A 27,572-nucleotide genomic window follows, 5' to 3' on the forward strand; every position below is an offset into this window, starting at 1 on the left:
TTTATGCCACCCAACTCCATGTTATTCCACTCCATGCCGCTCTAAACCACTCCACTGTACACCACTCTACAATATGCTATTCCACTGTACGCTACTCCACTGTAAAATTAGGAGCTCCCAAGAGAAGGGCATTACAATAGCTCTGTCGGCTAAGCACTACACACCTAGTGATTAGAGATTTAGCTTGAGCATGTATCATTGGAAAAAGCTTACTAAGACTCCGGATAAGTGCAAAGCAAACCCCTGCTACTCCACTGACGTCACTTCGAGAGAAAGATGATCATCTAAGATGACTCCAAGGTTCCAAACCTTCTCTGAAAAACTGAGAGGGGTCTCCATGGGGAGAGGCCAAAGATTCAAGTATAGAGGCATCAGAACATTACTGGGAGAGCAGCAGAGGAGCTCTGCTTTACCTCCATTTAGTTTCAGTGAATTCCCACTCATCCAATTTTAAAATTCAATTATACAGGACTGAAAGTTACTTATAGTGTCAAACTGATTGTTATTAAGTGACAGAATCAGCTGAGTATCGTCTGCATAATTGATTACAGTGATCTTATAGGTTTTAATAAGTGAAATCAATGGCTTGATATAAAGATGGAACAAAATTGGACTGACTGCTGAGCCCTGTGGGACTCCATGTGAGATGTTTCTGAAACTACAGTAGCAGGGAGGCAGAGCACCGCCTTGAATCGATCTTGTAGGTATGATTTTAGCCATTTTGATACGAGACCCCCAACACCTACTGAGGCTAATCTAGTGAGCAGGGTGTGGTGGTCCACCGTACTGAAGCCCGAGGACAGGTCGAGGAGGACAAGCACCACCGACTGACCGCTATCAACCATCCTACGAATTTAATTGGTGGCAAAGAGTACCACTGCATGCAACTCCAATCTATGCCACTCCACTCTACACCACTCTACTGTACTCTGTTCCACTCTATTGTCACTCCACTGTACAATCACTCCAGTCTACTCCACTCCACTATACCCACCTCCAGTATGTGCTATTTTACTGTATGCTACTACACTCTATGCCGCTCCACTTTATACTATTCTACTCTATATCACTCGACTCTCCCGCACTCCACTCTAGGTTATTCCACTGTATGTCAGTTCTCTGTGTGCCACTCCACTGTATTCCACTCAACTCTACGCCACTCCAGTCTGCACCCACAGCACTGTCCGGCACTCCACGATACACCACTTTGTACAATTTCCCTGTACGCCCGCCATCATACTATACACTATTTCACTGTATGCTACTCCACTCTACACAACTACCCTGCATGCCACTCCACTGTATGCTATTCCACTCTACGCTAATCCACTCTAAGCCGCTCCACTTTACACTATTCCAGTATACGCCACCCCACTCTACCCAACTCGATTCCACAACACTCCACTGTACTCCACTCAACTACATTGTACTCCACTCAACAACAGTCTATGCCCCTCATTCTACCACTCTATACTCTACTCTATAGGACTTCACTGTACAACAATGTACTCCTGTAAATATGAGTCTACAGCACTTTGCTTTACTTTATGCCACAGTATTACACTCTACTCCATTGTGCGTTACTCTACGCAACTCCCTCTATGCCACTCCATTCCACCCCACTACACTATATTGTACTCTGAGGCAGCACCCCATTCTACTCCACTGTACTCCAATACTGCACACTATGCCACTCCACTGCGCTACTCTGTGCTACTTAACTCTACGACAGTCAATGCCACTCCACTCTACCATACTGTGCAGCACTCTACTCTACTCCATGCCACTCCACTGTACGACACTGTAATCCACTCTGTGGCCCTCCAATTTTTGACAGTTGACTCGACTCTCTGTTTCGCTTCACCACAATACTGCACTCCACGCCACTCTAGTATACAACACGCCCCTCTACTCTGACACTTTACTCCATGTACACTATGCCACTTCACTCTACTTTAGTATACAAAACTACACTCTATGACGCAACACTGTAGGAAGGTCTCCTCCAATGTACTATACTACACTCAACTTAACAACACTCCACTCAACGACACTGGACTCTACGATTTGATACACATTTTTATTAAAATAACAAACCATTAAATTTCAATGAAACAGCCAAAGGTTAAACCCTAGTTATAAGTAGGAAATCTTTATTTATTCTTCCTATACATACAAACCAAACTTAAACTACAGAAACATAAATTATAAAGTTATAGTTATATTTTAAATTTATAATTTATTCACCATCTTCCAATTATCATAACTCACGCACCTATTACACAGTGTAGTAAACTCGGCAGCCACACTGCATTTACTATAACTGGCGTCTTCTCCAGCCACTGCTTATGCACGGTCATATTACTTCATTTAAACCATCTGAAATCATACCATTCATAACAACATTCATGTCATTTATGACATTGCTAATCACATCATTAGTAAGAACACAGTGCATAGTTAATGTAGTGTGGCTACTGAGTTCAGTACACTGTGTATGTAGGTGCTCAAATTATAATTATTAGAAGATGGTGCAAAAATTATACATTTAAGGTATTGAATGTTTGCCAGTCATTTCGAGGCTCGTATTTCACAGTAAAGAAGTCTTAACTGCAAATTATTTCCCAGACATCTAACAACCATAGAATTGATACCCATGCAGGAACACAGGGAAACCACTTCTCCCTATTCAGAACCCCACATCATCCCAGATTTTACTACCTTGCCTCCCAACATATCTCACCTTCAGGCAGCTATTAACAACACTTGGAACATGATAAAATACATAGTCAGAATCATCGACTCTATCAGTAAATATGAAATCCACAAGACTTCTGCTCTTAGGATCAAAAAGGTACTTGCTTTCACCATGTCATGGCGACATATACTTAGGAGCAGTTGCCCATGGCTGTCTGCACCCAGTAACAATAAGGAACTCTTTCCTAAGAGAGTTCATAATTGCCTCTCTATAGATTATATTGATGTTTGATCAATTCCTGCCAGAGCATCCAAAACATCCAGGTGGCAGAAAGGATACTCTCCCTCGATTAGTGAAGTGACCCAATACCAACAATCTGTTTTGTGTTTCATTGATCCCCACACAAAACAGAATTAGTAAAAAACAATATGAAATGCTTCTTACATAATTGCAAATCTGTGGCTAAGCATTGCAAGGAGATTGCCGAGACAATCCAAACTGTCACGTTGGTATCATATTTCTCTATAAAACCTGGCTCACTGATCAATTCAATCCTCTGATCAACATACTAGTTTCGAGCAACAAAGTTGCATCTCCTGGTTAGGAGATGTCCCCCTGTGCACAGCTGTAAATCCCAGCTCGTGGGTGAAAGTTTGAAACAAAAGTAGTCTTTCCAGTGAAATCAATTGAAGGTTGATGTTTATTCACATCTATCGATAAAGTTGAACATTTTCAATGACGTCTCTGATTGATTAACAATGCCATTTGGGTATATGCATTTTTTACATCAATCTCCATGCATTTCGGGCAACGATGTGCCCTTCGTCAGGGGAAAAATCTGAAAATAAGGGCAGAAGAAAACAGCGCATACAAGAAGAACTCACCCTGGGTGGGTGTATAGTATCATGTTCGTGGCAAAGGACCTTGTAACCCAAATGAGTGAGGTGAAAATGGACAAATAATGGGAAAGAAAAACTTTGCAATATTGTAAAATGCAAGCAGCATGCTGTTGTGAAATATACCCGCGGGATATCGTGAGTTGTACAACAATGGACAGAAAAGCATCTCAAAGCTGGTAAACAAGTTATAGTGCATAAAGTGACAAAAACATGAACAATGTCGGCTTAGCGGTGAAGCGCAAAAGTGTGACTAAATTAGAGGAAACAAGTGAATATGCGAGTAAGTACGAAAATCTTACAGAGTCTTTGCTCATAAATGTGTGCGGTCCCTCTAAATAGACAACAAACAGAGGTGATCTATGTAACTGGCGGCAGAGCTGGCAAACCTTTAAAAGCAAGAGCAACTTGCTAAACGGCACTTACAATTGTGTAAAACTTAATCGCGCAGTTCACTGCAGAGGTGATCAGAGCCAGTCCTCTGAATCGGGCGGTGTGTAAGTGAAGTCCACAGCGTTTAACATGAACAAAAGTCATGTGACCAGAAACGTGCTTGTGCGTAAAGGTGAAAGATCATACTAAAACGGGTGCCATCTTGGAATGGAGGTGGATGAAGTAACACGTCGTCCAAAAAATTCCAACACAAATCCAAACACACCAACCTCACTGTCAAGGATGTGAACACTCTTAAAAACTTGGCTAACAACAAATCCATCATTTGTCAAAACGCTGACAAGGGTGGCGCCCTTGTAGAAATGGACAGCATTTTCTATAAAGAACAGGTTACCGCTCACGTTATGGACACTAACACCTACTCCTTACTTGATCACAATACCAAAAACCAGTTTTTGACCATCTTGAAAACCATAGTCCAGAGAGCCGTTCATAATGACGAGATTAGTGACAAAGCTAAGTGGTTCTTGATTTAGGATAATCCCAGATCACCATCTTTGTATATGTTACCCAAGGTGCATAAGGATCTGCACCGACCACCATTCAGACCAATAGTCTCCACCAAGTGCAGCATCCATGAACCGGTTGGCAAGTTCATAGATAAGCACCTGTAACCCTTTGTTACCAACATCAATACGTAGAGACACCACAGATTTCATAACTAAAATCAACCAACTGCCCATCTCTCCAGAGGAAGAACTTTGGCTCTGTACAGCAGATCTGAAAGCGCTTTACACCTCAAATCCACATAATCTTGGTACAGAAACCATTGAACACGTCCTGTTACACTCTACTCTGGATACAGGTCTCCACGTGTTCATTATGGAACTGCTGCAATTCACTCTATACCAGAGTTACTTCAAATGGGATGATAAATGGTTCTTACAACTGTCCCGAAATTCGATGGGCAACTGTGCAGCCCCATCGTATGCTACCATCTTCATGCACCATTTCGAGGAGCAACACATCTCGAATACCAGCATTTGGCAGGGACACTCAAAAATCTTCATTCGATATATCGACGACATCTTCATTATTTGGACTGGTTCACACACTGTACTGCAACAGGCCCTCGAACAACTTCACCACATTGATGACCGCATTCAATTTACCTTTGAAGTTTAACAAGACAGCATAACCTTTCTGGACATACAAATTCAAAGATTTCATGACAAATTGGTCACTAACATTTACCGTAAAGCCACGGATCGAAACAGCATTCTACATTTCAACAGTTTTCACAGATCCAGCTTGAAAAACAACTTACCTTACTCACAGCTGTTGTGAGTTAAACGTCAGATACTGACCAATGTGCACAACAAACTGATGCCATGCTCACCAGGTTCAAAGCACATGGGTACCCCGTCGAGATCCTGGAACAAGCTAGATCAAGATGTGCCAACAGGGAGCGAATGGACCTCTTGAAAGTGAAGCATAAACAAGTTCAGAACCGTATGGTAGTGGTATCTAAATATTCTACGATGAGTCAACGTTTCAGAAACATCATTATGAAGTATTGGCCAATGTTAACTCTGGAACCAGACTTCAAGGGATTATTTGTGAACAAACCCATTTTTGCCTACACAAGAGGACGCAACTTAAAGGAAATGTTGACTAGACCACCTGATAACACACCTCTTATGATGTACAAAGGTTTGCAACCCTGCCACAACTGTAGCAATTGTCATAACACCATACAGGGTTCCACCATAACTCACCCTATGAAAGGCACCAAAATTAAGTTAAAGGTTAATGCCACGTGCAATACATCTAATGTTGTCTACTTGTTGAAATGCCCATGTTGCTTGGGTTATGTAGGAAAGACCGAGAGAAAAATCAGAACACGTATCTTAGAACATAAAAGCAACAAACGTACCAAAAACCTGAAATCAGTAGTGGCCGCGCATTATCTAGACAAACAATACAACATTTGCCAATTGAAATTCTTGGTCCTCGAAGTGGTGGACAAAAGAGAAGGCGTTGATAACAACAACAGATTATTGCAGAGAGAGAATCACTGGATCCGCTTTCTGAACACGATGCAACCGAATGGATTGAATGACCGGATGGAATTCTTGTGTTATTTATAGACTGTAGCCCATTCATGTCTTTATATTTCTCTAACAGCCCTGTTCCCAACGTTATACACTTTTTTTATTGAGTTATTCGTATTAGCCTATAATGTGCTTATGGACGTTTCAGTTTTCACTTGCATTATCTGCGATGATTGTATGTCTGCTTTTGCATGCTTCTTATCTGCTTCATTTCGCTATTTTTAGTTTCACTCAGTACATTAGAGCGTGTAGCTCATCACAAATTAATTCACCGCACTTTCTTCACACCTAGTTTTATGTACTTGGACGATGTGTTACTTCATCCACCCCCATTCCAAGATGGCACCCGTTGTAGTATAATCTTTCATCTTTACACACGAGCACGTTCTGGTCACATGACTTTTGTTAGTGTTAAACGCCGTGGACTTCACTTACACACCACCCGATTCAGAGGACTGGCTTTGGCCACCTCCGTAGTGAACTGCGCGATTAAGCTTTACACAATTGTAAGTACTGTTTAGCAAGTTGCACTTGCTTTTAAAGGTTTGCCAGCTTTGCCGCCAGTTACATTGATCACCTCTGTTTGTTGTCTATTTAGGGGGACTGCGCACATTTACGAGCAACGACTCTGTAAGATTTTCGTACTTATTCGAACTTCACTTGGGGTAAACGGGATTCACAATATTCACTTGTTTTCTCTAATTAAGTCACACTTTTGTGCTTCACCGTTAAGCCGAAATGTCACATGTTTTTGTCACTTTAGGCACCATAACTTGTTTACCAGCTTTGAGATGCTTTTCTGTCCATTATTGTACAACTCACAATATCACACAGGTATATTTCACAACAGCATTTTACAATATTGAAAAGTTTTTCTTTCCCATTATTTGTCTATTTTCGCCTCACACATGTGGGTTACAAGGTCCTTTGTCACGAACATGATACTATACACCCGCCCAGGGTAAGTTCTTCTAAGCGCTGTTTTTTTCTGGCCTTATTTTCAGATGTTTTCCCCTGACGAAAAGGGGACATCGTTGCCGGAAATGCATCTGGATTGATGTAAACAATGCATATACCCAAATGGCATTGTTTTTTTGTTTTTTTTTAAATTCTTTTTATTGAAATTAAAGACTAAACGTTGGCCACCCATGGTCACACAAACGGGTTACAAAGGCATACAGTAGATCACTCAAGGATTAGAACATTACATCAGTGTCATCGCAATGGGACTGCAGTAAATCGATACATTTAAACATCTACCTCAAGTACTGATCGTCGAGGCTGGAGGGGTGCACATATGTTGCCTCTGTATTCATTCCATTTGTCCCATATCTCCCCCCATTTTTGGGGGCACCCCCGGGCTACATACACGGTTCTTTCTTGCAACATGCACCAGTCCATATCACGCTTCCATTCGGCGAGACGCGGAAGCGTGACTGCCCCCCAAAGTCTTGCGATGTTACGCTTTGCTACCATCTGTCCAAGTGTTGCTCAAAGCTTGCCTCTAGCTGGCAGGTCCGTTGGCTCCCATATGTTCAGGATGCAACGCTTTGCCTCTGGGCGCAACGCTACCCCACAAACGTCTTGCATACAGCGCACCACTTTCACCCAGTAGACCTGCAATAGCGGACATTCCCATATCATGTGGAAGAAGGAACCAACCATTCCGCACCCCCTCCTGCACCCTTCACCATCACTCCTGCCCATTCTCCTCAACCTGGTGGTTGAAATGTACACTCTGTGTAGAATCTTAAATTGGATGAGCCGCAGCCTGGATGAGATAGCTACCTCCCTGGGGGAGGCCAGCGCACACCTCCACTCCTCCTCATCGATTTCCAAACCATCAGCCTCCCACCTCCCTTTAAGGCCCAGAAGTAAGTCGGGGAGGTTGCATGTTCCTGTATGGGACCATCCAACAACCTATCCTCCAGGGGGGAGGCTTGAGGGGGCATCGTACCGTGTGGGATATTCTTCTGCAGGGAGTGACGGACTTGGAGGTATCGAAAGTACTCAGTGTCTGCAAGTTCATACGTATTTTGTAGGGATGAAAAGGATTTGACCCCGCCTGAGTCCCATAGATCCCCGACCCGAGAGATGCCTATAAGGTCCCAGTTCCGGAACCCCTTAGTGCGGCCCAGGAGGCCAAGCCGCTCGGACACCCAGACCGGGGTGGCCAAGGTGAGCACGTTGTGCCAACCCATCTTCCGTTGGACCGTGTGCCACAATTGCACAGAATGGAGAGTCGGCCCCGTAAGTGCGAGCTTGACTGGCCATGCATAAAGCGCGGCTTCATAGTTCCCCTCTGGTAGGAGCCGCCTGCCCATGCCATACCCCAGGTCATTGCCGTCGCAGTAGGTACCCTGGTTGATAGCCGAAAGATGTGCCGCCCAGTAATACCTGCGGATGTCAGGTAAGGCTATCCCTCCATCATACCACCCAGAGTCAATTTCTGCAGAGCTATTCGAGGTGCACCGGACCCCAGGAGGTTCCTCTGCGCTGCCTCAATGGCCGTGAAATACGAAGACGGGACAAGATCAGGGTAATTCTGGAGGGTATACAGGAACCGGGGTAGCGCCATCATTTTAAAAAGTGCTGCCCGGCCCAGCAGGGAAACCGGGAGCTTTTGCCAGGTGGCAGAGTCTCGCTTGAGCCTCTGAAGGGGCGGGAGTAGGTTCTTGTCATACATAGCGGCCTTATCCTTGGACATAAATATGCCCAAGTATGTGAAACCCTCTGTGACCACCTTTATGGGACAGTCGCGTGGAAGTACAGGGGTATTACCATGGAGGACATAAAGGAGGGACTTGCTCTAATTGATACTGAACCCGGAGTTCCGACCAAAATTGGTGAAAATGTCTAGAGCTACGATCAATGATCTCCAGGGCCGCAAGAGATAAAGGAGGATATCATCGGCGTATAACGATATCCTGTCCTCCCAACAATCGGCCCACCGGAGCCCCTTCAAAGAAACGTCCTGTCTAATCCAGGTGGCCAGCGGCTCGAGGGAAAGGGTAAAGAGAAGGGGAGAGAGCGGACACCCCTGGCGCGTCCCTCTCTCCAGGGTGAAGGCCTCCGAGACTTTATTGTTCACCACCACCTGGGCAAGCGGTTCAGAATATAGGAGTCGCACCCAAGAGATTAAACTGGGGCCAAAACCCAGTTTATGGAGGACTGCCATCATGTATGGCCATTCGAGGGTATCGAAGGCCATTGTGGCACCTAACGATACCACCACTGCATCTTCGCCTATCTATGACATCTCCCCAACACCCCATTGAAACGGCGGAGATTGAGTGCCGTGTTTCTGTGGGGCATGAATCCTGATTGGTCTCGATGGACCAGTGTGGCGAGGACCAGCTGCAGTCTATTGGCCAGGACTTTAGCTAATATCTTGGGTTCCGCGTTTAGCAGGGAGATGGGCCTGTATGAGGCACACAACTCCCTGGGCTTCCCTTCTTTAGGAATCGCTACGATCGTTGCTAGCCTTTGGTCACGGGGTAACACCCCCACGCGGACCTGCTCTCGTCAAACATACGCTTAAGATAGGAGCTAATGCTATCCGGCTTGAGCTTGTAGAGCTCAATCGGAAGGCCGTTTGGACCAAGCGCTTTCCCGGGACGAAGGTCTCCAATAGCACGCTCCACTTCTGCTGTGGTGAGCGGCACCTCCAAGAGGTCGCTCTCTGCGTCAGAGAGGGCTGGCATCCTCAGGTCCGCTAATAATGCAACCGAGTCCTCTTCCGGGCGGTCAGACCCCCTACTGTAGACTGTTTGGAAATGACGGGCAAATTCAGTGACTATGTCGTGTGGTTCGGTGACTACTGTTCCGTCCATCGTCCGAATCTCGGCCACTACCTTACTTGATTGTTGCTTTTTGTCGAGCCACGCCAGGAGCTTACCCGCCTTGTCTCACTGGTCTTAGATCTTACCTTCCCTAGAGGCTGCCATTTGTTTTGCTGCCTCCGTAACTATCGCCTGATATTCCACGTTTTTCAAGGAGAGCCGATGACGCGCCTCGGGTGTATCCTCCGTACGCACCACCTCCTCCAATGCCCCTAGGTCGGCCTCTGCCTCCACCAGCTGCACTTCCCTCTCCTTACGCCATCCAGCAATTGCCGATAGGGCCTCTCCTCTGAGGACCGTTTTAAAGGCCTCCCATAAGGTAACCGCCGATTCCACAGAGCCGTCGTTAATATCGAAATAGTCGACTATGGAGAGGGTCAGCGCTTTACCGAGGTCCTCGTTGCGTAGTTACCAGGCATTAATAGGCGCGACGCACCCCTCCCGCCTCTTCCCGACGGTGATGTGGACCAGCACTGGTGAGTGGTCAGAAATACCTCGTGCCAGGTGTGTTGCCGCGCGCACCTCTGTGTCTCGGTGCAGGGGAGTAAGGATATAATCAAGGCGGGAGAAGGAGTGGTGCGGTCCCGAAAAGAAAGTATATTGTGTGTCGGTAGGGTGTGCCAGGCGCCATACATCCGTAAGGCCAAATGTCTCCAGAAAATCACCAAGCCATCTTTGTCCCCTAGGTGTATCTCTGGCCGGATGCCTATCCAATGCCCCGGAGACTACCGCGTTGAAGTCCCCACCTATAAACAACTGCTCATCCGGGAGGGAAAGGAGGAGTTTACCAAGTTCAGTGTATGCCTGCGACTGGAGACCCGGCGGGACATAAGTGGATACCAGAGTAAGCCTGCGCCCCTCCCATTTCCCCGGAATTGTGGCGAAGCGACCCTGCGGGTCAGTGGCAGTGTGGTCTGGAAGAAATGGGAAATTGTATCGGAGCAGAACACCCACGCCCCGGGACCCCGTGGTAAAGCCAGAGTGGACTGCCAAGGTGTAACCTTACCTGTTTAGGGCGTAGCATGTGTTACCTAACAGATGAGTCTCCTGCAACATCACAACATCGGGCATGTGGCGCTTAACAAACTGTAATACCATGGTGCGTTTTAGTTTGTCCCCAAGCCCATTACCGTTCCAATTCAGCAACTTGAGGCTTTTGTCCCATTTCTTAACCATGTCCGCGTTTCAAAGTCCGCTCAGACCCTGGGATCCCTGCACGCCATTGTACCTTCTCAGAACCTCTCAAGTGTGACCAATCAAAACTTTTCCCCCCTCCCCAACTCCCCAAAACACCTCACCCCCCACCCCCTACCTCCCTTTGTCCTCCCCCCCTTTGGCTTCACCCTCCTCCCTCCGTTCCCCAACAACCCCGCTCCTCCCTCCCTTCCCAGCCCACCTGGACTCATCTCGCCCCCCCAAGAAACTGACCTCCCTCCCTGCTCTGTAGGTTTCAAACTACCCACTGCCCCAATTATCAGAGAGCCTTTCACCCAACCCCAGCCCCGGAGTGAGGGAACCGCCCCCCCCCGCCCCGAGGAAACTCTGTTAGGGAGAACGTGAGCCGGCCCCAGCTCCAGCCACCGTGCCGGTGCTGCCCCCAAAGCAGGAGGCCCCTGCAGATATGGAGCGCCCAAAGTCCAGCAGTAGAGTCACAGAGTCACTGGGGGGATGTGAATACCCTCCCACATTGGAACCAAGAAAAATATTTAAACATCCAAAAACACATTATTCGTTACAGTTCAGCAGGGCATGGTACCGCAGTAAAAGTCCTCAACGTGCAGCCGTGTCTCGAATTGAGTCCCATCGGGGACTGGCCGATCTGGAGCGCCAGGATCTTTGGCTCGCTGCTTCCCCTTCTGATTGTTCCGCCACGGACCCGGGAGACGGGCCCCGACTCTCCCGCCATGTGCCATGTTCTTGCCGCTCCAGGTCCGCCGGCGCTGCCGCGTCCAGCCACTTCTGGACCGCCGCTGGCGAGGTGAAGAAGAGGGATTTGCCTCCTACGATGATCTTTAGTTTGGCAGGAAAGAACATCATGTATTTGATGCCCCGATCGCGTAGCGCCGCCTTTACTCCCAGGAAGGAGTGCCTTTCCTGCTGGACCTGCAATGTAAAATCGGGAAAGAAACGGATGGGGGCTCCCTCGTATTGCAGGTCTCCCCGTTGCCTTGCCACTTGAAGGATTGCGTCGCGATCTCTGTAGTTTAGTATTTTGTCGATGATCGTCCTGGGCGGAGCCCCTGGCTTGGGCTTAGGGACCGGCGCTCGGTGGGCCCTTTCAATCGTGAAGATCATGGACAGTCTTTTAGGCTTCAAGTGGTGTAGGATGAGGTCCTCTAGAAACAGTTCCACGCTTTGCCCTTCCGTTCCCTCCGGCACACCTACCACGCGGATGTTGCTCCTTCGGGCCCTCCCTTCCTGATCCTCGAGCCTGAGGGCCATTTGGCGGTGCTGGTGAACAAGCTCGTTTATCCGGCCTTCAAGCTGTTTTTCTGAGGTCTGCAACGTTTTAATGTCTGTCGCATTTGATTTGGATCTCTCCGTCGTCTTACCCAGGTCAGTGCGGAGTAGGTTCATTTCAATGGAGCTCTTATCCATTTTTGTCTCGAGAGTAGTACCTAGCGTCTGGATCGCGGCCATGATGGAGGTTAGGGAGGGCTCCGCCTGACCCGCCTGGTCCCCTGCCTCCGCTCCCGACTGCACTTGACCCAGCGGCACCGCATATTTGTCCACTTTGTTCGTCTGGGTGGACGCTCCTCCCTTGGGCCGCATTGTGGACAGGGCAACGCCCCCGTGGGTCAACCACCAGAGCCAATTGATCGTGGGATGTCAGTCGAGATCTCCGGCGCATTGGCCACCCCTTCGCGTGAGCCGTATCTTTCCGCAGTAGGAAGGGCCCCACTCAACACCTGATATGCAGTGGAATGTAAACCACCTCCGGACCCCGGCTCGCCCACAACAGTCCAGGGCATCCTCGCCCAGTCTACAGATGGCCCGGCCCGTACAAACTGTAAATGCGCCCAGCACGTCACTGCTCCTGGGAATGTCTCACCGAGGGCCCAAATCTGCTTTGTTGCGCCCGCGTGTCTGCAGTACTACCACAGGGCCTCCCGCTCCTCCTGGGCCCCCTCACCTCCTCTGGCGTCGATGCCACTGGGTCCGGAGCCAACCACGCCTGGTTCCACGTTGCAGGGGTCCTGTTCCCCGGGTCACTCCAGCGGGACCCAGCCAATGGCACCCTGCGCTGCCAGTCTGGCCCCTCCACCGCCACTGCAAGGCTCCTGCTGCTTAATGTCAATCTGTGAGCCCCCCCTCCAGGTAGGGGGTGCACGCACTAGCCTGATGCCCTCCACCAGTCTCTGGATGCCGCCTCTCACCTCCGGCCCCAGCTCCCACTGGGAGCCTCAAAATTGCGCTCGCCGGATCTACAGTGGCGCCCCCAGGGGGCCCACACTCCCCCTCACGATCCGGTAAACAGCTGGGTCCTCCGGGCGTTAAGTAGCGGTGCTGCCCGGGCGCCGCGGCGGCCGCAGGCCCACAGGACGCTCGGCCCCCTCCGGGCCCAGGCACCGATTGTAGGCCCCAAGCCAGGGCCTTGAGTCCAGTGTCTCCCGGCCTCCGGGCTCCGAGCCGCGAGCCCCGAATCCGCAGCGGCAAAGGGAAAGGCCGCGACTCAGCCACACTGGGTCAACGGACTCCGCTTCTCGCCCACCTCACGAGCGCACCACTGCAAGGAGCCAGGGAGCAGATGGAGAGGCGCCCTGGCAAGGAATTCAGACGGATTTTACAGGGACAGCAGCGGTCCCGGCGGAGCTCGGGTCCTAGGCGGCCATCTCCACCGGCACCTGGACACGCCCCCCAAATGGCATTGTCAATCAAATTCCGTCGTCATTGAAAATGTTCAACTTTATCGATAGATGTGTGAATAAACATCAACCTTCAACTTATTTCACTGGAAAGACTACTTTTGTTTCAAACTTTCACCCACGAGCTGGGACTTACAGCTGTGCACAGGGGGACATCTCCTAACCAGGAGATGCAACTTTGTTGTTCTACACATTGCACACTTTGAGGATTAGAAAGTGAATCCCCTGTAGCACGAAACATTTGTAAACCTTTTGAACACCCCAGGAGTGCGTGTCTCAACCTTTTTGTCAATATACTAGTTTCCCCTAACTATGTGCTCAAACATCTAGACCGGAAAGGCCTCGCTGGAGTGGTGTCTAATGGTCATTCCCAGAAACTTGATTAAACTCAATTGTGTCAAAGTTGGAAAAATATTTTAATGCTAAGGGTTGAAACTCTAGAGAGTAGATAAAAATGAATAAAGATTGCACCTTTTTTACTAACCTTTAGGGGATAACCATGTTTTTCATTGAATAATTTATGGAGCTTGATGGAACGAGATGTTATTTTAAACTCGCAAAATTAAACTCTCATAATATAAACTAATTGTATTAACGTGTGTGGAATGAATAATATTAACCAACCTAGATTGATCAGCATCGGGAGAGGGACTAGGCAGGGCTGCCCTCTCTCGCCCTTACTGTTTGCCCTAGCGATAGAGCCTCTGGCAGATATGATTCGTCGAGATCCGGCTATCCACGGCATCCCGATGGGTGGGCAAGACCATAAAGTGGCGCTCTACGCAGACGATCTCATCCTCACTCTCACGGAGCCCCGACAGTCTTTGCCAGCGCTCCACGCCGCGCTCTGCACCTTTGAAAGCGCCTCTGGTTTGAAAATCAACCACAGTAAGTCCTGGGTACTTAACCTTACCATCCCTCCTTCTGATGTTCCCCCGCTAGAGCAGTTATGTCCATACCAGTGTACCGATCGCCATATTCGGTACCTTGGCCTACACCTGACCCCCTCACTAGATGAGTGGTCGTCCCTTAATTGGAAAGATTGTCGCAGATCGGTACTTGACGACCTGCGGAGATGGAAGTCACTTATCCCTTCATGGTTGGGAAGACTCAACGCAATCAAAATGTCTATTCTGCCCAAACTCCTTTACCTGGTTCAGTGTCTTCCTACGCCTATCCCCTTACAAAATATTCGAGCCTTGCAGAAAGGCTGCACCAACTTCATATGGGGGGGTAAGAGGCCCCGCTTTTCACAAGCACTCCTTATGGCTCCGAGAGATCGTGGAGGGCTGGCGTGCCCTAATTTGGTGGATCATTATTGGGCTGCTCACTTGCGATTTGTGGTTGAGTGGGGCACCAGAGAGAGTGAAAAAGGGTGGCTCCACATGGACAGAACTGTAACCGGTCGCACCGTCTGGGACCTAGCGTGGACTCATAAAGCAGGGCGGTCTCCGAGCGCATATCTGGCGGTGCCCACAAAGACAGTGTTGGAAATATGGGACAGAATAGCAGTACGTAGAGGTCTCACGTCTTTCCCCTCCCCGCATACCCCTATTGAGGGCAATCCGTGGTTTCCACCGGCTTATCGTACTAGAGCCTTTCATAAATGGCCACAGGGTGACTGCAGGGTCCTTACGGATCTCTTCGATGGGGGCACCTTTAAATCTTTTGCCCACTGTAGGGAGGAATTTCTGCTTCCGTCTGAGGCTGAGCTGCAATATCTCCAACTGCGCCACTGGGCCTTGACGGACGCGGTATACCCTGGGGCTACTCGAGACTTTACTCCGTTCGAGCGCCTGGCCCGTTCTTGCGCCGACACGCAGGGCTTGATCTCCAAGATATACCAGATACTGCAACACCCTCAGACACCGCCTTCGCAGACATATCAGCCACCCTGGCATGTGACGCTGGGGGCCGATATCGCACCTACGCAGTGGCTTCGTTTATGGAGGGATATCCCTAAAGTGTATCGCAGCATACCGCAACAAGAAAACGCGTATAAAGTAATGACGCAGTGGTATTACACGCCTCAGCGCTTACATAAAATGTTTCCATCCTCCTCTCCCAGTTGCTGGAGGTGCCAACATGTGCCTGGGGATTTCCTACACATTTGGTGGACCTGCCCCTCGATCGCTACCTTCTGGAAAGAGGTCTTGAGCCACATAAAAGGGGTCCTGGGGTTTCCTTTGCCTGATGCCGCTAGTACATTGTTGCTGGGAATCAAACCTGCGAATCTGCTCGCTCTGACCCGAAGTGATTGGACTATGTCCTTACAAATGCTGGGTGCTGCCAGACAACCTATTGCCCTGTACTGGAAGAAGACGGAGGCGCCCCTTATCGCTGCATGGTTTGGGAGACTCTGGCATGTCATCACTATGGAGTTGCTCTCCGCGAGACTGCAGCCTCGCAATACACGCTTTAAGGAGGTGTGGCAGCCCTTGGTGACCTATCTGTGCAAAACCGAACATGCGAGAAACATGCCTCCTAGGTTGAGGGCGCTGCGTTTAGTAGATGATGCTGTGCTCCCCTTTACTCCGCACAGACTCATGGTGTGATGGCTCTGGAGCCCGCAATGTGCCTAGTGACGTTTATCCCTACCGTTGCTCCTCTCTGGGTCCGGCCTCTCCCCCTTTCCCGACTCTCTCTTCTCTGACCTTTTCTCTACCCTCTCTTTCCGCTATCCTTGTTGTTCTGTTGCCTCCCTCTAGGCTCCTGGTTGTAAGTTGGACCGCTACGGTCCGGTAGTTTTATTGGTTCTGACCTCTGGTCTGCGCCCGGCCCTAAGGGCCCGGTACCCTGCGCGGTGATCGTTAGGCATGGTGACAGCTATCGCTATTCTTTGACGCGGCCGGCCCGATCGGGTTGTAGGCAAAACGCTGTGTATAAGATTGATGAGACCACAGGCCATGCAGGCACAGTATGTTATTGCTTTTTTTCCTGACGCGGCCGGCCCCTTGGGGGTTGTAGGCTTATCGCTGTGTACATGTCACCTTTTCTTTATGCGTACTCCCTCTTGGGGGGTGAAATAAAAACAGACATTGAATTAAAAAACTGCAAAACACGAAACATGGGGATTAACATGTGTGCTCATATATGTGCTTTATGTTGCAAATGCTTGTTCGAGGATAATAAAAAGCTAATCTTATCTATTGTCATGTCAGAATTAATTGCGGCTGTTTTAATTAATGGCATGTGGTAATTTTCGTGTGCTTATGTTTTGTCTTTTTGTCTTTGTGAGGCTTATTCTGTTTGTTACTAAAATGCTTTGGCTAGGTAATATTTATTAATGGGTTAATAATTAGCAAAGGTGGGTGAGAAACAGAATGATTTTTAATTCTTGCATTAATTATTCTTTTGTGTTTGTTTGAATATTAGTTAACGGAAAAGAGGCTTGTGGCCTAGTACGACTTTAACGTGGTGTTGTCGAGTCCTGTCCAGAAAAGAGCAAGAGTCTACATGGAAAAGTTTTATCACGTTTTAAAAATGCAAGTTCCATTGAAAAATGTACTTTTCGTGCTCTTGGATGGACCAAGCCCAAGGACAGTAGCCGGTAGAAACTGCCAAGGTAAGGAAGTCACGGACAGTCATTTATAAATGTTTCCTTTTGGAGGAAGCTGCGTGACTTGTGAATGAAAAACAATAGACTATAGACAAAAGTTTGCTTCCGGCTTCGAAAGGAGATGACACTATGTGGGTTGACGTCTCTCAGCCAATGAAAACTTTGGATGGCAGGAAAGAAAAATACATTTGGTGAGATTAGTTAGGGAAAAAGGTATAAAAACTGACCCCTTTGGAGGGAGGGCGCTTCTCGCTTACCGAATCCAGTTGGGCGTGACTTGCTGACGGACTCTTTGGAGCACGTAAGGATCAATATGGTTAAATGACTTTTTACCTATTATTCTTTTAGGCAACGTGAGTTGTAGACAGGGAAAATAGGGCTTAGGTGATGGTAAACTGTTTATTCTCCATTTAACATGTTATTTGATTTTGCTTAAAACAGACAAACTAATTTGCTAATCCTCAATCAATGCTGCTTTAATAAAAAGATTCTAAATAAGATGCACTCTTCTTTGAATAAATAGTTAATAAATAAGATTTTTGAAAAGACAAGCTGGCCTTGTTATTTCACAGTCTTGTTACCATCAGTTGATCCATTTGCCTAAGTGACTTAATTAAATGCTGAGTTTTACAGAACCATGATGAATTCATTATACTGCAGTTGTATATAAATGTGTATATAATTTGTGAATAGGTTTTATTAATTAGGTCACATGATTCAGTCGCTCAAAAATATGTCACGTTAGTTTATGGGCCTTGTGAGTGTTTTATAATTAATGGTGAGTGTGTTATTATGACATATTTTCTATAGGGGCGCTGAATCAAATCTTTGGTAGCAGAGTGACGGTTACTATGGTAACGAACATGCTACATGGTAATTACATAGGATCCATGACTAATATATGTTAAGTTTGTCAAAGTTGTTATATGTTGTCGAAAGGTTTTTTCCAGCAGTGTGAAAATTCCTAGTTATGCCGGCATAGTATGAGTGGTGTGACAAGTGAAGTTACACAGTGCATTTGTTCTGTTTCAAAATAGTGGTATTGTCATATATCACAAGTGTTGTGGACGTACAACACAAGTTTAGGGATTCTAGGTGTGCTAGGTAGAATGTATAGTGAGTATTGTCTATGAAATCGTAGCTTTTGAGTATAGAGACTTAGAGCCTGTTTTAAAACTCACTGCAAAAAGAGTAGTAGAATTTTATCCAAACTTGAGTGAAGGGTAAGGTAACGTCGTTTATTTTACTGGCGAATGTGGATTTCTATGGTTGCTTAAAGTCCTACCAGGATTTTATGTATGTGTGGTTAGGGAAACTTTCCGTTTGAAAGTGCGAAAATGATTATGTAATTTCGTCCGAGTCAAACTTTGAATTGCTACTTTATGTGCATTCAGAGGGAAACGAGTTCGTTATTACCTGTTAGAAGGGTAGAGTAAAGGTTTACTTTATCAACGAATGTATATTCTGTGAGAGTAGCGTCGTCTATTCCACGTGAAAGAATACTTGAATGACTGTAAAAGCTGTCGCTTTACTTTAGCGAAACAGACAGATGGTTTGTTTTTCTGTTGTTATTAATTGAAATTCTTAAAAAGGTGATCTTAAAATGGCACTGTGAAAAGTTTTTGTGAAGGAGGGGTGAGCTCTAGGAGCGAGAGACGAGAAGCTGCAGCGGCTGTGTACGTCACAGGGTCTACGCTGTGATTGGCTAACATACGTCACAGCTAGCGCACTGATTGGTTCATGTGACTGAATCAAGCTGTAAGCTGATTGGCTCTTCTGAAAAGCAGAAATTCTATTGGTTGAGAAAGGTGGTGACGTAGCTTAACCTGATTGGCTTGTTGGTGTGTTTCGCGCACGGATTGGCTGATTTTGCGAAACAACCAGGAAACAAATACGAACATTTTGAATTAAACGAATTTGTTTAAAACATGAGTTATTTCAATAAGAAAGAGGAAAATAAGCTTACATGGCTTCAGAAATTGAAAAATATATTTTCGCCTGATAAGAAAATTGAAACACGAGGTGGAAAATTACTTCATAAGTACAAAACACCTGCAGCCTATATGGAAGGTGAATATGGTTATCATACTTCCCTTTGGTTTGATAATTGGATGGATTATACCAAAAATGATGGTGTGTTAGCATGGCCAGAAGATGGTTCATTTAATATGAGGGTTTTGAAAAATTTAAGAGAAAAAATGATGGCTCTTGTGCCGAAGCCTAGACCTACACAATTTGAGGCTTTAGTTGAATGGGAGGATGAGATGTTTGAACTTCAACGAGAAGCAACAAGAGGTATAACGAGACCTCCAAAATCAAATGCTCATAGAGAAACCCATGTGGATAGAATGCGTCGATGGAGACAGGCAGACATGTGTGATGGTTTATACCCAGTAAGAGTAATGGTTACTGAAATACCAGGTCAAAAGAATACCCAAAAGAAAAATAATATTGAAGTAAGTGAATTAGAAGACTCAGTTTTAGAAGAGATTTATTTGACAAATAAGAATCAGAATCCTCTTAAACCAGCTTGTTCATGGTCTTCCCCGATGGTTTCTTCAGGAACCACTCCAAGTGCAACTCCGCTAAATGAAGAATCACCCATATTTTACCCGAATAATCCTGAATCTCCTGAAAGAGCAGAAACGAGAACTAATTCTAGTGCATATAATTTTCCTGAAACCTCAAATGTGGGAAAAGAGGCTTCTAAAAATCCAATGGGAGCAGGGAGAGTTGAGGGAACTCCAAGTACTTCAGAATACTTACCATCAAAAGAAGAATTAATTCGGCAATTAACTAAAGGCATGGAAGCAGTGACAGTACCAGTAACGATTGGTCCAGTTCAACCTGTTTTCGATCAGGGAGATATTAGAAATCCAGGTTTAACAATTCCATTAAATGCAGAAATCCAGAAAGTGGCTGAAAAATTTTACTCAGATTTAACTGAAATTCATCGAGAGAAAACAATGATGCCTGATTTAACTTTTAATCAAAATTCATCATGTAGAACTCCAGCAGGTGCAGAGTCAGATACTGAATCCCCAGAAATGTGTGTTGAGAAAACAGATTCCACCCCAAAGCTTGATGTTGCAAGACTAAAAGCAGATTTAGAGGAATTAATCATTGGCACAATTGGTCCTGACAGTTTGAAGCATTATCAAGATGATGAATTGTTATTCATTTGCCAAAGTGTACAGTGGAAAACGAAAAATAAATATGAACAATTAGAAGAATTGGCTGCAGAATTAGAAATTGATTTGAGCAGGCAGAAAAATTTGGGAAAACATTACAGATTGGAATTTTCTGAAAGAGACATTGAGAATTTTAATACAATGGGAAGAATTGTGCATATAAAAGATTTGATTGTGTACATTAAAAAATTGGGTGACTTGAGCAAATGGAGAGTGAAGTGGACCAAGAAAAGAGAGGAAGAAAAGAGAGGAAGGCTGGCTAATCAGTACCCAATGAGAGAAATAGCAGGAGGTGGTTATGTGCATGTTCCCTGGTCTAGACAAGACATTTTGTTGTTCACAAATGATTTTCCTCGAATAAGAGAAAAGCCTGTAGAATGGTATCGACAGGTGGACAGATTTATAAAAGTGTCGAAGGTTCTGTGGATTGATCTTGATGGATTCTTTGACATTGTTGTCCCATCAGATCTTTGGACAGAATGTAACATTGCTGTAAGTTAACCAAAAGTAGAACCTGCTCAAGATGCTTCAACAGGTGCTCCATCATCAGAAGTCATGGGACTGTATGACAAAGTGATTTACTGGTTGAAAAATAAGATTCCCCCGAAAGAAGTTGATTGGGTTAAAATAGATAGAACAAATCAGGAGCCAAAAGAATCAGTGCATTCATTTTATGAAAGATTACTGTTGGTCTTTAAATAGTATAGTGGCTGTGAAAAATTAAGTGAAAAGGACATGAGCCACTTTATTGACAGATTTTTTCATGGCCTCAGACCTGAAATTGGTGAGATGATTAGAAATGGAATTGTCGGATGGCAATCACTCTCAGTTGATGATATACTGAGAAAAGCAAATTACTGCAGTGACGAGATAGAAGCAAAGCAGAAGAAGCTTAAGGAAAAAGCAATGTGGGCACAGGTGAAAGCAGCTGAACAGCAGATTGCAAATTTAGAGAAGAAAAATGTCAATATTAACCAGAATCAGGGTCAAGGAAAATTTAAGGGTAATTTTAATAAGACAAAATATAATGTTAATATTGAAGAGCTAAAACAAAAGTTACCTTGTTTTAATTGCGGCAAAATTGGACACTGGAAGTGTGAGTGTCAAAATCCGCCCAGAAATTTAAAAAATGCATAATTAAATCCGCAGATGCAGAATGATGTAAATCTGCAGCAACAGCTACAGCGACAATTAAATGAGCTATATCTACAGCAAGAGCTACAGCGACAGTTAGCGAATCAGCAGAGTCAGATTCCACAACCACCCCTTCCAATTTGTGTGAATGGTCAGAAGTACACTCCGGAAACAGGATTCTGTGGTGGTGAACAGGTAATCAGACCGCAAAGAGTGAATGTGCCAAATGTTTCTCAACAATTTTTGATGACAGAAAATGGTGGAAGTGATTCTGAGGATTATTTATGACGGTGCCTGAGAGAGTGGGAAGAGTGTGTGCTTGGGCCACTCTTGAGGTTGACCAGTCTGGTCCATATGTAAATGGTAAAGTGAATGATGTAGAAATCACTTTTCTTGTGGACACTGGTGCTACCCGTTCTACTGTTAGATCAGTGGAAATTGAAAACCTGCCTCTCTCTGGTGACAGCATCCAAGTAGTTGGCGTAGCTAATCAACAAATTAAAACAGATTTAACAGAGCCTGTAAAGGTAGAAATTGGCAAATTTAAAGACAAACGCAGATTTGTAGTTTGCAACAGCAGTCCTGTAAACTTGCTGGGAAGAGACATCCTATGCAAGATGAACTGCAAAATATATTGCTCACCGGAGGGTATTGAGCTTCAGACATTAGAAGAAGATGGGCTGTACAAATTGACAATGTTGATGGTTGAAGCAGAGGAAAGTAAATTATTTCCTGCATTTGATAAAGACAATTTACCTGAAGAACTGAAAAAGACAGTCAAAGCTGAAATTTGGGATTTGACAGGAAATGAGATGGGTTTGATGAGAAATGTAGACCCAGTCACAGTAAAGCAGGGAATAGATTTTCCAAACATTCCTTAGTATAAAATGAAAGCAGAAACAATTGAAGGTGTCATTCCTGTAATTGACAAATTCATAAAACAGGGTGTTGTAAAAGAAATTGAAAGTAGTCCTTGTAATTCACCGATTATGGGGATCAAAAAGCCAAACGGAACGTACAGAATAGTTCAAGACCTGAGAAAGGTTAACCAAATAGTTGTTCCATGTTGTCCAGTTGTTCCGAACCCAGCAGTGATTCTTTACCAAATTCCGCATGGTGCAGAATGGTATACAGTCATTGACCTTTGCAATGCGTTCTTTACTGTTCCATTGCATCCAGACAGCCAACAAATTTTTGCGTTCAAGTTCCAAGGTCGCATCCTAGCATGGTGTCGCATCCCTCAAGGGTATACAGAGAGTCCATCTATCTTTAATCAGTCGTTAAAGAAACCTTTGGAGAATCTAGAGTTACCAGGACAATCAACATTGGTTCAGTATATTGATGATCTCCTCGTAGCAGCTAAAACTCGAGATAACTGTGTCACGTTTACAATTACTCTTTTGAATCATTTGGCGGATGAGGGACATAAGGTGTCACCTGCAAAATTACAGTTTTGCAAACAGGAAGTAAGATACCTTGGTCACAGAATTGCAAAGGGAATCAGACAAGTGACAATTGAGAGAATAAAAATGATTCAGGGAATGCAACCTCCAAAAACACAGAGACAGGTCAGAATGTTTCTAGGAATGGTTGGTTATTGTCGTCAATGGATTAGTGGATTTTCAGTAATTGCAAAACCACTACAGAGACTAAAAAAATCAGATATAAAAGATCCAATTGTCCTCACAGAAATTGAGATGGAAGCTTTTGAAAAGCTAAAAAGAAGTTTGTGAGGCACCAGCTTTAGGCATGCCAGACTATGAAAAAGATTTTGAACTGTACTGCAGTGAAAGAGAAGGATGTGCATTGTCAGTTCTAATTCAGAGACACGGAAAACTGAGAAAGCCTATAGCTTATTTCTCAGCAGTGCTTGATCCAGTTGCAAAGGCATTACCAGGCTGCTTAAAAGCAGTAGCTGCAACTAGTGTGAGTCTTGAGCAAAGTGAAGGAAATATCATGGGATTTCCTGTTAAAGTCTATGTACCACACTCTGTGGAAATTCTCCTTACCAGAAGCAAAACGCAGCATCTAACCAGTAACAGGCTTACAAAATACGAGAAAATTATTCTGGGATCAGATAATGTCTCGATAGCAAGGTGTGTGAATTTAAATCCTTCCACATTGTTGCCTGATGGTACTGTAACAGAAATCAGAAATGAAAATGACGTCGATCATGAGTGCTTGGATGTTTTGGAATATTGCACCAACCCTAGGCAAGACATTAAAGATGTTCCTTTGCCTGTATCAGATTTTGTTTACTTTGTTGATGGTTCTTGTTTAAGAACAGAGGAGGGTTTTCTGAGAGCAGCATATTCTGTTTGCACAGTTGCTACTGTAATCAAAGCATCATGTCTCGAAGGAATTCGTTCAGCTCAAGTAGCAGAATTGATTGCTTTGATTCGTGCATGTGAAAGAGCAAAAGAGTTAAAAATTACCATAATAACAGACAGCCAATTGTTGTTCATGATTATGGTCAGCTCTGGTCTCAAAGGGGTTATTTAACCTCTGCAGGAACACCCATCAGAAATGCAAAGTTGATCAAGAGATTGATTGATGGCATTCAGTTACCAGAGAAAATTGCTGTGCAACACAAAAAAAGGGAGAAGATTTTATTACAAAAGTAAATGCTTATGCAGACGAGATAGCAAGGTATTGTGCGAAAAACAATTATTCAATCAATCGGGAAAGGGATGATGAACATATTTTGAGCTCACTCATGCTAACATCTGTAGTTGAAACATGGCAGGGAGTAAAGGACTTACAAGATGATGCAGATGATGAGGAAAAAGACAATTGGTTAAAAGCAGGTTGCAGACAGCGAGAGGAGGATGGAATTTGGTTGTACAAAGATGACAGACCTGTTTTACCAAACAGCATGATTGCTGACACGGCTAGGATGTACCATGGTCAGGGACACATTGGAAGAGATTCTATGATTAGGCTGTTTAGGCAGACTTGGTATAACCCGAAGTTCAGGATAATTGCAGAATCTCTTTGCCAACGGTGCTTGGTTTGCCAACAAATGAACCCCAACAGAAAAACAGTTGTGAGCATGGGAACCATAGGACGGGAGGGTGGTCCTTTCACCAGGTTACAAATGGATTTCATTGAAATGCCACAACACAATAAGCTACGCTATGTGTTGGTGATAGTCTGTTTGTTTTTCAAGGTGGGTTGAAGCGTTGCCCACAAGACACAATGATTCAGTTACTGTTGCAAAATTACTTTTAAGAGAAATTATACCTAGGTACGGTTTCCCGGTAACTGTGGAGACTGATCGAGGAAGACATTTTGAAAACAGATTGTTACAAATGGTTTGTGAAGCTTTAAGGATAGAACAAAAACTGCATTGCGCTTACAGACCAGAAGCATCAGGTGTTGTTGAGCAAGTGAACAGTACTATTAAAAATAGGATCGGAAAAATGTGTTTAGCTACAGGTATGAAGTGGACTGACGCACTTCCACTTGTTTTGATGTCACTAAGAAGTACTCCAGATAAAAAGACAGGTTTAAGCCCACATGACATCATCTTGGGCAGAGTCATGAGACAAGCATTTATTCCAGTAGAAAAGCTGATGACAATAAATGATAGCGTCATTATGGACTATTGCAAAAATATGTATGACGTCGTGACTTCTGTGTTCCACCAGGTGGGAACTGAAGTGCAAACAAGAGAAAAAGAGCAAGCACATGATCTGTTATCAGGTGACTGGGTAAGAACGAAAGTTCATCAAAGAAGAAACTGTCTAGTACCAAGGTGCCAAAAAGCAAGGTAAGTCATTCTTGTCACAACAAATGCAGTGAAGTGCAAGGGTTTGAAGAGGTGGATTCACGCAAGTCATACTATTCGTGTACCTCCACCTGAAAATCCTGACGAAGAAAGTGACACCACTGCTGATTCAGATTCTGAAGAAGAACCTGAGAAAAATCAAGATCCTGAAGCTCAACAAGAAAGTCGACATCTGGAGTGTTCAAATGCGAATCAAGCATTGGATGAAAAAGATTTGGAAATTGTGACGCTAGACTCTGAAGATGATGAAGAAGTGCTAGAAAACAAAGCAGAAAGAGAGTCTGATCAAATCGTGATTCAAGAAAAGGAGAGTATTGAAAAGCAGAAAAGAAGCTCTGAAAGCAGGAACGGAAAATCTGAAACTGGGAAGTTGAAGGTAATAGAAGAAGAAGAAGAAGAAGAAGACGAATTACCAAGTACCAGCTATAAAGATGATGTTCCTAACGGAGTGAAGCTGCCGAGTAAAAAAAGTCCTAAATACAAGTTTCAAGTATCAGATACAGAATCTGAAGAAAGTGATGAAGAATCTGATATAAGAAATTTCAGAAAAAGAGCTTGGAGAGCAGAGTGTAATGTGACCGAGCCAAAGAAGAAATTGCAGAGAAAAGGTGATAACTGACCAAGAGAAAATGAAGGCCTGAAATTCAAGCTGATAAATAGATCAAAAGAGCAGGTTAACGAAATAACAAGTCAAAAAAGTGATCCTGAAAAGAAAACTGAAACAGGAAAGAAAATAGAAGTCATTAGTAGTAGGGCAAAAAGAGTTGTGAAGCCAAACCAAAAATACAAGTCACCTGAATGGACCTACATTATAATTCCACCTGTAGTTGAGATTAGTAGCAGAAGTCAGGAAGAGATAGATTACAATAGTGACAAAGATTGAAGTATCTTCTGTTAAAATTTAGGGGTTTCGTTTTTGGCATAAGGCTGAAGAAATTGTGTTAGGTGACACAAGGTCGAAGAAATTGTGTTAGCTGGAAAAACACATTGTTGTGAGACGCAAGGTCGAAGAAAAGCTGTTAGAAAGTGGGATTTTCTAAAAAAAAAAAAAAAAAATTAAAAAGGGGGGTGTTAGAAATTAGGTGTTAGAAATTAGAAATTTAAAATTTTAGATTTTTGTTTTCTTTGCAAGGCTTTGATAACAGAGTGAAGATGCCTTACATATTCCTTAATAACAATTCAAGATGTTCCATTTTTAGGAGATGTTGTAAAATGTCTTTGATTTGTGTGGTCCTAATAATCTTGCTTTGGTTAGTTTTAGCTGTCATTTTCCCTTTTGGAATTGACAAGGAGATGTATAAGGTCAATATGACGCGCAAAGCTTGAGTTAAACAAGATAAACATAGTGCAACAGGCAAAACTAACAAAGTTATTGAACATAATCCAGAGATTCATCAGGATAGATCTGTTGGTGATTTTTCAAGCAATACTTTTTCAAGGCTTCTGGCAGAGTATGTAAAGGTCATGGAAGTTAAGGATTACTATATCTGCGTGAAATTGCCTGCTTCTGTTTCAGAGGGAGTTACTTATAATATGCTTCCTCTTACTTATGGCATAACCTGTAGTGTAATAGCTAGTTTATTTTATCAGACTGGTCGTTTAGAATATTATTATTCAAATTACGACGACATTTTTGCAAACCTGAAAATTGAGAAAAGCTTAAATAAGCACAAACAAGCCAAACAGATGAGGGAATTTTTCATTGTGACAAATGAACTCACCTATGAGTATGCTTTTAAGAACAATTTGACATGTAAATTGAGAAATGAGGAAAAGTCTTTCCTGAATTTAGTTGAGGAGAGAAGAGCAATTTATAAAAGAAATGAGATGTTAAAACAGACCAAATCGAAATTTTGGCAGAAAGAGGACGAAAAACTTAATGGCAAAACTTTTGAAAATGTTGCAATCCACATTGACAAACCAATTAGTGGGAAATTCTGTATCAGGGAGATAACACTTTGTTTGATAATTATTTTGTAGGAGCAAGTCACTGTGAGGACACTTATCAAATCATGGGGGGTAGGGGATTCAAAGGTGGCAAGGATCCGATATTTCCTGGAATTTATTTTGTATGTGGAGATAAAGTCTA

Source organism: Lissotriton helveticus, chromosome 2_1 (genome assembly GCF_964261635.1).
Source record: "Lissotriton helveticus chromosome 2_1, aLisHel1.1, whole genome shotgun sequence".
Classification (NCBI taxonomy): domain Eukaryota; kingdom Metazoa; phylum Chordata; class Amphibia; order Caudata; family Salamandridae; genus Lissotriton; species Lissotriton helveticus.